We start from the raw sequence: 8,638 nt of genomic DNA on the forward strand, positions 1-8,638 counted from the left end.
AATATGGAGTTAGCATCTGCTCATGCCAGTCCTTGTAAGAGAGGCTGTGAGTAACAGCTTAGGTTTCTGAGCTTCAGCTAATTCTAAATTACTCTATGCTTAATTCCACTTACCTGTTCGGTCCTTATCAACAACATATTGGATCTCTCCTCTTCCTTCTCTTATGAGAGGAGAAAAGTGTCCAGGTTTACATAATATATCAGTCTTCTCTGTTTTCTAATGTTATTTATGCTACCGAGGCATCAGCTGAATAAAAAACAATCCTTTTTATTATTCTCAGCTATATTCCCAACTTCTGAGTTCTGGAATATAGGAGGAAATCAGTGAGTATCTGTTGCATTGTCTATTTGGGTAGTCCAGACTTCCTACTAATATCTGTAGCAGTACTTATCCTTTTTTTTTAAGATTTTATTTATTTGTTTAATTGTAATATATAAATAATAATATATAATATATGCATTATGCAATTATAATGTATAAACTATTATACATATCATATATACATATATAAGTGCATAATATAATGTATAAACAATTTATATAAAGGAATTATTTGTAGTTAATTAATTATTATTAATTATTTTCATTAATTATAATTATAATTATTATTTATTAGCTAGAGGGGAGGGAGCAAAGGGAGAAGCAGAATCCTTGCTGAACAGGGAACCCAATATGGAACTCCATCTCAGGACCCTGAGATTATGACCTGAGCCAAAGGCAGACGCTTAACTGACTGAGCCACCCAGTGTCCCTGTAGCAATCCTTATCCTAAATTACTAATTATTAATGTTTTGTTAGTTTCACTGTCAATCCCATTTGGCCTGTTGCATCCCATTCGGCTAAGCAGGGTTTACAGGTTGTCCTCTGCTCTGTGGTATTGCTAGTTTGCTTGAACTTTACTTATCTCATAATAGAAAATTCAGATGAGTTTTATCAGAACTGTCTCATGCCATCATCATAAAGTCAGTATTTTGTAACTACTAACTTGACAAATATCAGCATTCTATGATTTTCATTTCTATCTTTATTTTCAGAGTCATAAGTACTCCTAAAATAATGTATGTATTTTATTGACTTCTCAGCTTATCTAAGAATAGTTAATAATTTCCAATTACATATTGAGTTTAGCATTTTTAACGTACAAAAGTTAATCATGTAATGAAGAAACATACTATATGTGTTAAATATGTTTAGCAGAAGATAATAGACTGTGATAAGGGTATAAAAAATACAAACGAAGCATTAACATCAGCAGGGTCAGCTTCCTCTTCTTGTGACCTGTGCAGCCACATAGGGCCCTGCGCTCGGGAGGGCTCTGCACTTGGTTCACTGCTCTGCTATCAACATACAGACAGTTCTTTGCTTTATTGTGCTTTTCAGTTGCTGCATTTTTTACAAACTGAAGATTTGTGGTAACCTGTCTTCAAACAAATCTATCAGTGCCATTTGCCCAGCATTTGCAAACAGCATTTGCTCAGTTTGTGTCTCTGTGTCACATTTTGGTAATTCTCACAGTATTTCAAACATATTCATTATTATTATATTTTTATGGTGATCTCTGATCAGTGATCTTTGATATTACTACTGTAATCGTTTTGGGATAGAACAAACCATGCCCATATAAGACAGCAGACTTAATCAGGAAACACTGCGTGTGCAGACTGCTCCACAGAGCAGCCATCTCTCTCCCTCCCTTGAGCCTCGCTATTCCCTGGAGACCAATTAATACCCTACAATGGCCTTTAAGTGTTCAAGTGAAAGAAAGAGTTGCACGTCTCTCACTTTAAATCAAAAGTTAGAAATGATTAAGTTTAGTGAGGAAGACATGTCAAAACCCAAGACAGGCTGAGAGCTAGGCCTCTGGGGCTGATCAGCCAAATTGTGAATGCAAAGGAGAAGTTCTTGAAGGAAATTAAAAGTGCTACTCCAGTGAACACATGGATGATATGAAAATGAAACAGCTTGTCGCTGATACAGAGAAAGCTTTAGTGGTCTGGATAGAAGATCAAAGCAGCCACGACATTCCTTTCAGCCAAAGCCTAATCTGGAGCAAGGCCCTTACTCTCTTCAATTCTATGAAGGCTGAGAGAGGTGAGAAAGCTATAGAAGAAAAGTTGGAAGCTAGCAGAGGTTGGGTCATGGGGTTTAAGAGAAGAAGCCATCTCCATGACATAAAAGTCCAAGGTGAAGCAGCATGTAGAAACGGCAGCATGTTACCTAAAAGATCTAGTTAAAATAAGTAATGAAGGTGGCTACATTAAGCAACATACTTAGATGAAACAGCCTTTTATTGGAAGAAGATGCCATCTAGGACTTTCATAGCTAGAAAAGAGAAGTCAATGCCTGGCTTCACAACTTCAAAGGACAGGCCGACTCTCTTGCTAGAGGCTAACACAGCTGGTGACTTTAAGTTGAAGCCAACACTCATTTACCATTCCGAAAATCCTAAAGCCCTTAAGAATTACACTAACTCTACCCTGCCTGTGCTCTAACAGTGGAACAACAAAGACTGGATGACAGCACATGTGTTTACAACATGGTTTACAGAATATTTTAAGCCCACTGTTGAGACCTACTGCTCATATCTGAACTCAAGATTTCAAAGTATGACTGCTCATTGACAATGCATCTGGTCACCCAAGAGCTCTGATGGAGATGGATGGGATTCATGTTGTTTTCATGCCTGCTAACACAGCATCCATTCTGCAGCCTGTGGGTCAAGGAGTAATTTTGAATTTCAAATTTTTATTATTTAAAAAAGACACTTCAGGTGTGCCTGGGTGGCTCAGTCGTTAAGCGTCTGCCTTCAGCTCAGGTCATGATCCCAGGGTCCTGGGATCGAGCCCCACATTGGGATCCCTGTTTGGCGGGGAACCTGCTTCTCCCTCTCCCGCTCCCCCTGCTTGTATTCCCTCTCTCGCTGTCTCTCTGTCAAATAAATAAATAAAATCTTTTAAAAAAATTAAAAAATACACTTCATGAAGCTATAGCTGCCATAGATAGTGATTCCTCTAATGGATCTGGGCGAGCCAACTGAAAACCTTCTGGAAAGAATTAACCATTCTAAATACCATTAAGAACATTTGTGATTCATGGGAAGAGGTCAAAATATCATTAACAGGAATTTGGGAGAAGTTGATTCCAGCCATCATGAATTTTGAGGGGTTCAAGATCTCAGTGGAAGAAGTGACCGTAGATGCAATGGAAACAGCAAGAGAACTAGAATTAGAAGTGGAGCCTGAAGATGTGACCAACTTGCTGCAATCTCATGACAGAACTTGAACGGGTAAGGAATTGCTTCTTACAGATGAGCAAAGAAAGTAGTTTCTTGAGATGGAATCTACTCCTGATGAAGAAGCTGTGAAAATTGTTGAAATGACAACAAAGGACTTAGAATATTACATAAATTTAGTTGATAAAGCCACAGCAGGGTTTGAAAGGATTGACTTCACAATTTTTTTAAAAGTTCTACTGTGGGTAAAATGCTATCAAACAGCATCACGTGCTACAGAGAAATCGTTCATGAAAGGAAGAGCCAACCGATGCAGCAAACTTCACTATCATCTTATTTTAAGAAACTGCCGAACCACCCAAGTTTCAGCAACCACACCACCCTGATCAGTGAGCAGCCGTCAACATCAAGGCAAGACCCTCCACCAGCAAAAAGATTAGGACTCACTGAAAGCTCAGATGATGATCAGCATTTTACTTTTTTTTTTTTTTTTAAGATTTTATTTATTTATTTGAGAGAGAGAGAAAGCATGAGGTGGGGAGGGTCAGAGGGAGAAGCAGACTCCTCGCTGAGCAAGGAGCCCGATGCGGGACTCGATCCCGGGACTCCAGGATCATGACCTGAGCCGAAGGCAGTCGCTTAACCAACTGAGCCACCCAGGCGCCCAACATTTTACTTTTTTTAGCAATAAAGCATTTGTTAAATTAAGGTATAGAAAATTTTTAGATATAATGCTATTGCACTTAATAGAGTATAGCATAGTATAAACATAACTTTTATATACACTGGGAAACCAAAAAATTCATTTGACTCACTTCATTGCATTATTCACTTGATTGTGGTTGGCTGGACCTAAACCCGCAATATCCCCAAGGAAAGCCTATGTTGAAGTTTTCATTGATTTTGAATAAGGGGTCCTGCATTTTTATTTTGCACTGAGCCCTGCAAATTATGTAGCAGTTTCTCGATACAGAAGACAGTTTACTGGCTTACTATAAACTAATAACCAAAATCTGAATTACATATATACGTATAACACATACCTTAATATGTTAAATTTTTATTACAATTCTTGCTTTAGAAATCTGAATTTTCCCTTGAACTTGGGAGACACAAGTTTTTTGTTTTTATTTTTGTTTTCCACTTTCAGGCCTAACTTGTGATTATGGAAATAAGCTAGCTTCTCAGGTTTTGCTTGATATATATATTAAAAAACATGATCTTGTCGAAAACAATCATTTGGTGAAAAACTGAAACTTAGAAAGCAAAGTGGAGAATATGCTTATGTATATAACAGAAAGAGTAGTTTTTGGTTTGCGTTTACCAAGGCCTTACTGATTTTAAATTTGAAGGACATTTTGAATTTGGTTGGTGGGGCCTAGTGAATGTCATTCTCATTTGGGTTAATTTACTTTTATGTCCTCCCAAAGTTCTCTAACACGATAGTGAACAGAGGAATAGTACAGAGAATATGTGAAGAATTCCTAAAACCAATGAAGAAGGGGAAATAATTTGGTAGAAAAACAGACAAATGATTTGGACAGACAATTCAGAGAACAGCTAATAAATATGAAAGAATACTCAACTCCACCAGTAATTAGAGTCATGCAAATCAAAACCCCAATGAAGGGGCATTTTCATTCCATCAAATACAAAATGTAAGGTGTCTGAGAATACAACTTCTCGGCAAATTCTCGTACTGGTTGGTAGGACTACAAGCTGGCACTACTTTGGAGAGTAATTTCACACTCTAGTAAATTTGAAGAAGCAGCTAACCTATAACGGAACAATTCTATCCCTAGTTATATGCCCTAGAGAAACTCACACACGTGCAAAAACAGGTATGTGCAAATTTCATTGCAGCACGGTTCATAATAGAAAAAAAGCGTAATGCTTATTATTAAGAAAATGGACAAGTAATTGTATTATGTTCATATGGTGAGATATACAGCAATTAAAATACATTAGAGCAACATTAATTAACAAGGGTGTGTGTTTTTAAAAAGAAACAATTGTTAAAAGAAAAAAGCAAATTGCAAAAATCATGAATAGTGAGATAAAATTTACGAAATATTTAAAAACATAAAATGCAATCTTGTTTCTAGATAATGAATAACTAATATATATAATACAAAGATAAACGTATGAATGGAAGTGCTTCCAACTCTAGGGCAATGATTACATCTGGAGAGAGATGGAGGACTAATGAAGGGTACAAAGAAGGATTCAACTTTTATCTGTAGCATTTTTCTTAAAAAAACAGATCTCAGCAAGATGTGGCAAAATGTTTCTTTGTTAAATCAAGACAGCAAGAGTAAATAAGCATTCATTACTTTATTATTTTCAGTATGTTTGACATCTTTTATTTAAAATAAGGGTGGGGGGAGAATCAAGAGGGTAGAGCTTGGGAAATGAACGAATTTTGCATACACAACATCCATAAGCACCTCCTGACAATTGGTGATGTGAATGGAGCAAAATGGAGCAGCTGTTTGGAAGCAGAATCTGTTATACTCTGCAGATTATCTGGGGCTTCTACTTGAGTTTTGCCTCATTAGCAATCATCTCTGTCACCAATTATAAAGACTAACTCTCCACATAAAATTATGTGGCTCTTCAATTAAAACAAAAGCATAGATGCCTGAGGTAGGGCCAGTCCTTAGAAACCAAACCTTTGTGTGTGTTCGCTGCTCAGAGAAGGGAGGGGGCGGCTGAACTAAGCGAGCGGAGCGTGGTGTTCGCAGACATATCATAAGCTTGCCAGACACTCTTCTCTCATTGATCATCTCCTCTAAAACTCACTTGCCCAGGCTTGCCTTTAAAGGGGGGGGGGAGAGAAATCATCTGTCATTCTTTATGACAGTTTTGCTCCAGCTCCGCAATGAGATGTTTCAGTGGATTGGGGGCAAGTGGGAAAGCAAGAAGAGTGGGGGTGCTGAAAATCCCTGGGAGGTGCTTACATTCTCCCTGAAGCTCCATGCGCATGTCTCCTCAGGTGAACGGGTTGCTGTGTTACAGGTGCTTGGACTGAATCTGCTCAGTGACACGCACTGCGTGAATTGGGGGCCGCCGTGTCTGTGTGTGCATTTCATGGCAGATAATTATACGTACTTCCATATAAAGGGAGACAGAAAGAAACCCTTGAGATTAATTCTTACTGTCAGCAGTTTTAGAGAGGAAATCTATCCCATTACATCTGCATCTGTTCTGATTTAAGACAATCTTGGAGATAATTTCTATTGGATGGGAGAAGAATCTTTTTAAATCTAGAAATGTAATTTCAGAATATTTAAAACAAAAAGCACCCCATGTCGCTACAGCATTACACAGATATACACATAAGGACACATTGATAATTTTGCATTTAGGAAATATTTCCTTCCATATTTAAATTTCTCCTTCACTTAATTATAGGCATCATATATAAAACATTGCACTTGGCAGAGGTTGTGATGCTGTATTTTACTGTAACAGATTATAGTCTGCTATTTAAAACATGTAATAATGTGTTAAAGGTAAAAATAGGGCCATTTGAGGGTGGGGTATGGATCTTCTGGTGTTCAACTATCATTTTATTGAACAATTATTTTCACAGTAAGTGCATCATGAGTCTATTAGGTATTACTGCTTATGGTAGACTGCTGTAATCGACAATGACAGATTGCTTTCTTTTGAAAGAAATATAGATACCCAGCAATAATAAAGTAAGTGAGGGATGTAATTATGGTCTTAACCCTCATTTGGATTTATCATTTTAATTGTCCAAGTTAATTTGATCCAATCTGTCGTAAGCTAACCAGTGTTAGAGAGTTCCTTAAAAAGGAAACATGACTTTCCAAATTTATACCAGATGACGTACCCTTCCCTTTGAGATCTAAATGCAACTGAGATGAATGTCATCCTGGGGAGGAGGAACCTCTTATCCCCCAAATTATCTTCTGAGTTTCTGAAAGATTGGGAGTCAGGTAGATAGTGCTTAGTTATTAATGGGGGCTCAGCTCCCACGTCCTTAGGTTTCCCTAGAAGAATTCTGAGAGAGCAGCTTCTTGTCCTCCTTTACCTCTTGCTCACTCCCTCCTTCCCAATAAAGAAGGAGATTATTCAATGAGATCTGGGAGATGGGGGGGAGGGGCTCTGCTTCTTCTGGGTTCTACCTCCTGAAGGACCTGTCACTAGAACACTCACATTCCTTATTCCTCCGTGTAAGCTTAGAGGGATGGCTTTGTCCCACCAGGAGACTGGCCTACAGCTGTGGGCTGGGAAATTTACTCCAAGGAGGAGTGTGTTACAAAAACTGGTAGTAGCCACAGGTCAAGTGGATTTCTCTCCAATTCAGCTTCATCAGCCACAAAGCAGATAGGTTGCTCTTCATCTCTTCAACTTCAGTATTTGTCTTCCATTGGGTCAGAAGTTAGAAAGAAAGAGGAAGATATGGGTTATAATTATTCCTCCCCATTAGTGCAAAGGCCAGGACATGTTGGGAAATACGGGCATATCATTTGGAGGCTGTAATGACCAACTAAGAGACTACATTTTCAGATGGAAACAAGATAGAATGTGTGGGGTACTTTAGTGAGAGTGGGTCTTTGACATCTTTGACCCTCTGGTCACAGCAGCTTATATTGTGCCTGTGAATACAGTCATGGGACTGATCAATAACAGGACTGTCTAAGGAGGCAGGACTCAGCATCCACCCCCCAAGCCCCCCTCAGCAGCAGACGTGGACAGGCAGATGCAGGAATTAGATTATATAGAAAAGCATTATTTGGCTGTGAAGCTTGAGCTTTATCTACTACAACTCCACAGATTCATCGCCTTTATCATACTGCCTTTTTCCGTACCTTGGTCAAACCAAATGTATTCCTGCCTCATGAGTCTCTGCACTTGCTGATCCTTTTACATGAATTATGTTCCAAAAGATATTTGTGTGCCTGGCTGCGTCACTTCATTGAAGTCTCTTTTCAAATACCACCTTCTCAGAGGGGTCTTTTTTATATGTATAATCATCTTGTGCTAAAATAGTACAAGGCTTCCTAGTTCCCTTTCTCCTTTTCTTGCTTTGTTTTTCCTTAGAAAGTGTATCAGATAGTGCATTATATAAGCATTTAAACTTACTTTAATATGTATGAGTTACCTATCTTTTTCAGTAGAATATTAGGCTTACGAGGACAGGAACTGTCTCATTGCCATGGTCAGCCCAGATTCCCAGCAGAGTATGTGCTTAATAAATAAAACATGTAATATGTGCTTAAATAAATAAAATAATTTTCCACTGTAATAGTCCTTTACTTTTTTTCCTTTCTCTTATTCTGACTATAAGCCAAAGCATATTGTTCCAAACCAATTCAAATCTTCCCTGAGTGAGCAGATTCCTGCAGCCTCAAGCCTTTTTAAGTTACAGTATTT

General features: G+C 38.2%; 1 pseudogene; it reads left to right on the forward strand.

Annotated features, from left to right (window-relative positions):
- The first annotated feature begins 1,735 nt into the window (after window positions 1-1,735).
- LOC118022473 lies at window positions 1,736-3,686 on the forward strand (annotated as a pseudogene).
- The last annotated feature ends 4,952 nt before the right edge of the window (window positions 3,687-8,638 follow it).

Source organism: Mirounga leonina, unplaced genomic scaffold (assembly GCF_011800145.1).
Source record: "Mirounga leonina isolate KUSES-001 unplaced genomic scaffold, KU_Mleo_1.0 Mir_176, whole genome shotgun sequence".
Lineage (NCBI taxonomy): Eukaryota > Metazoa > Chordata > Mammalia > Carnivora > Phocidae > Mirounga > Mirounga leonina.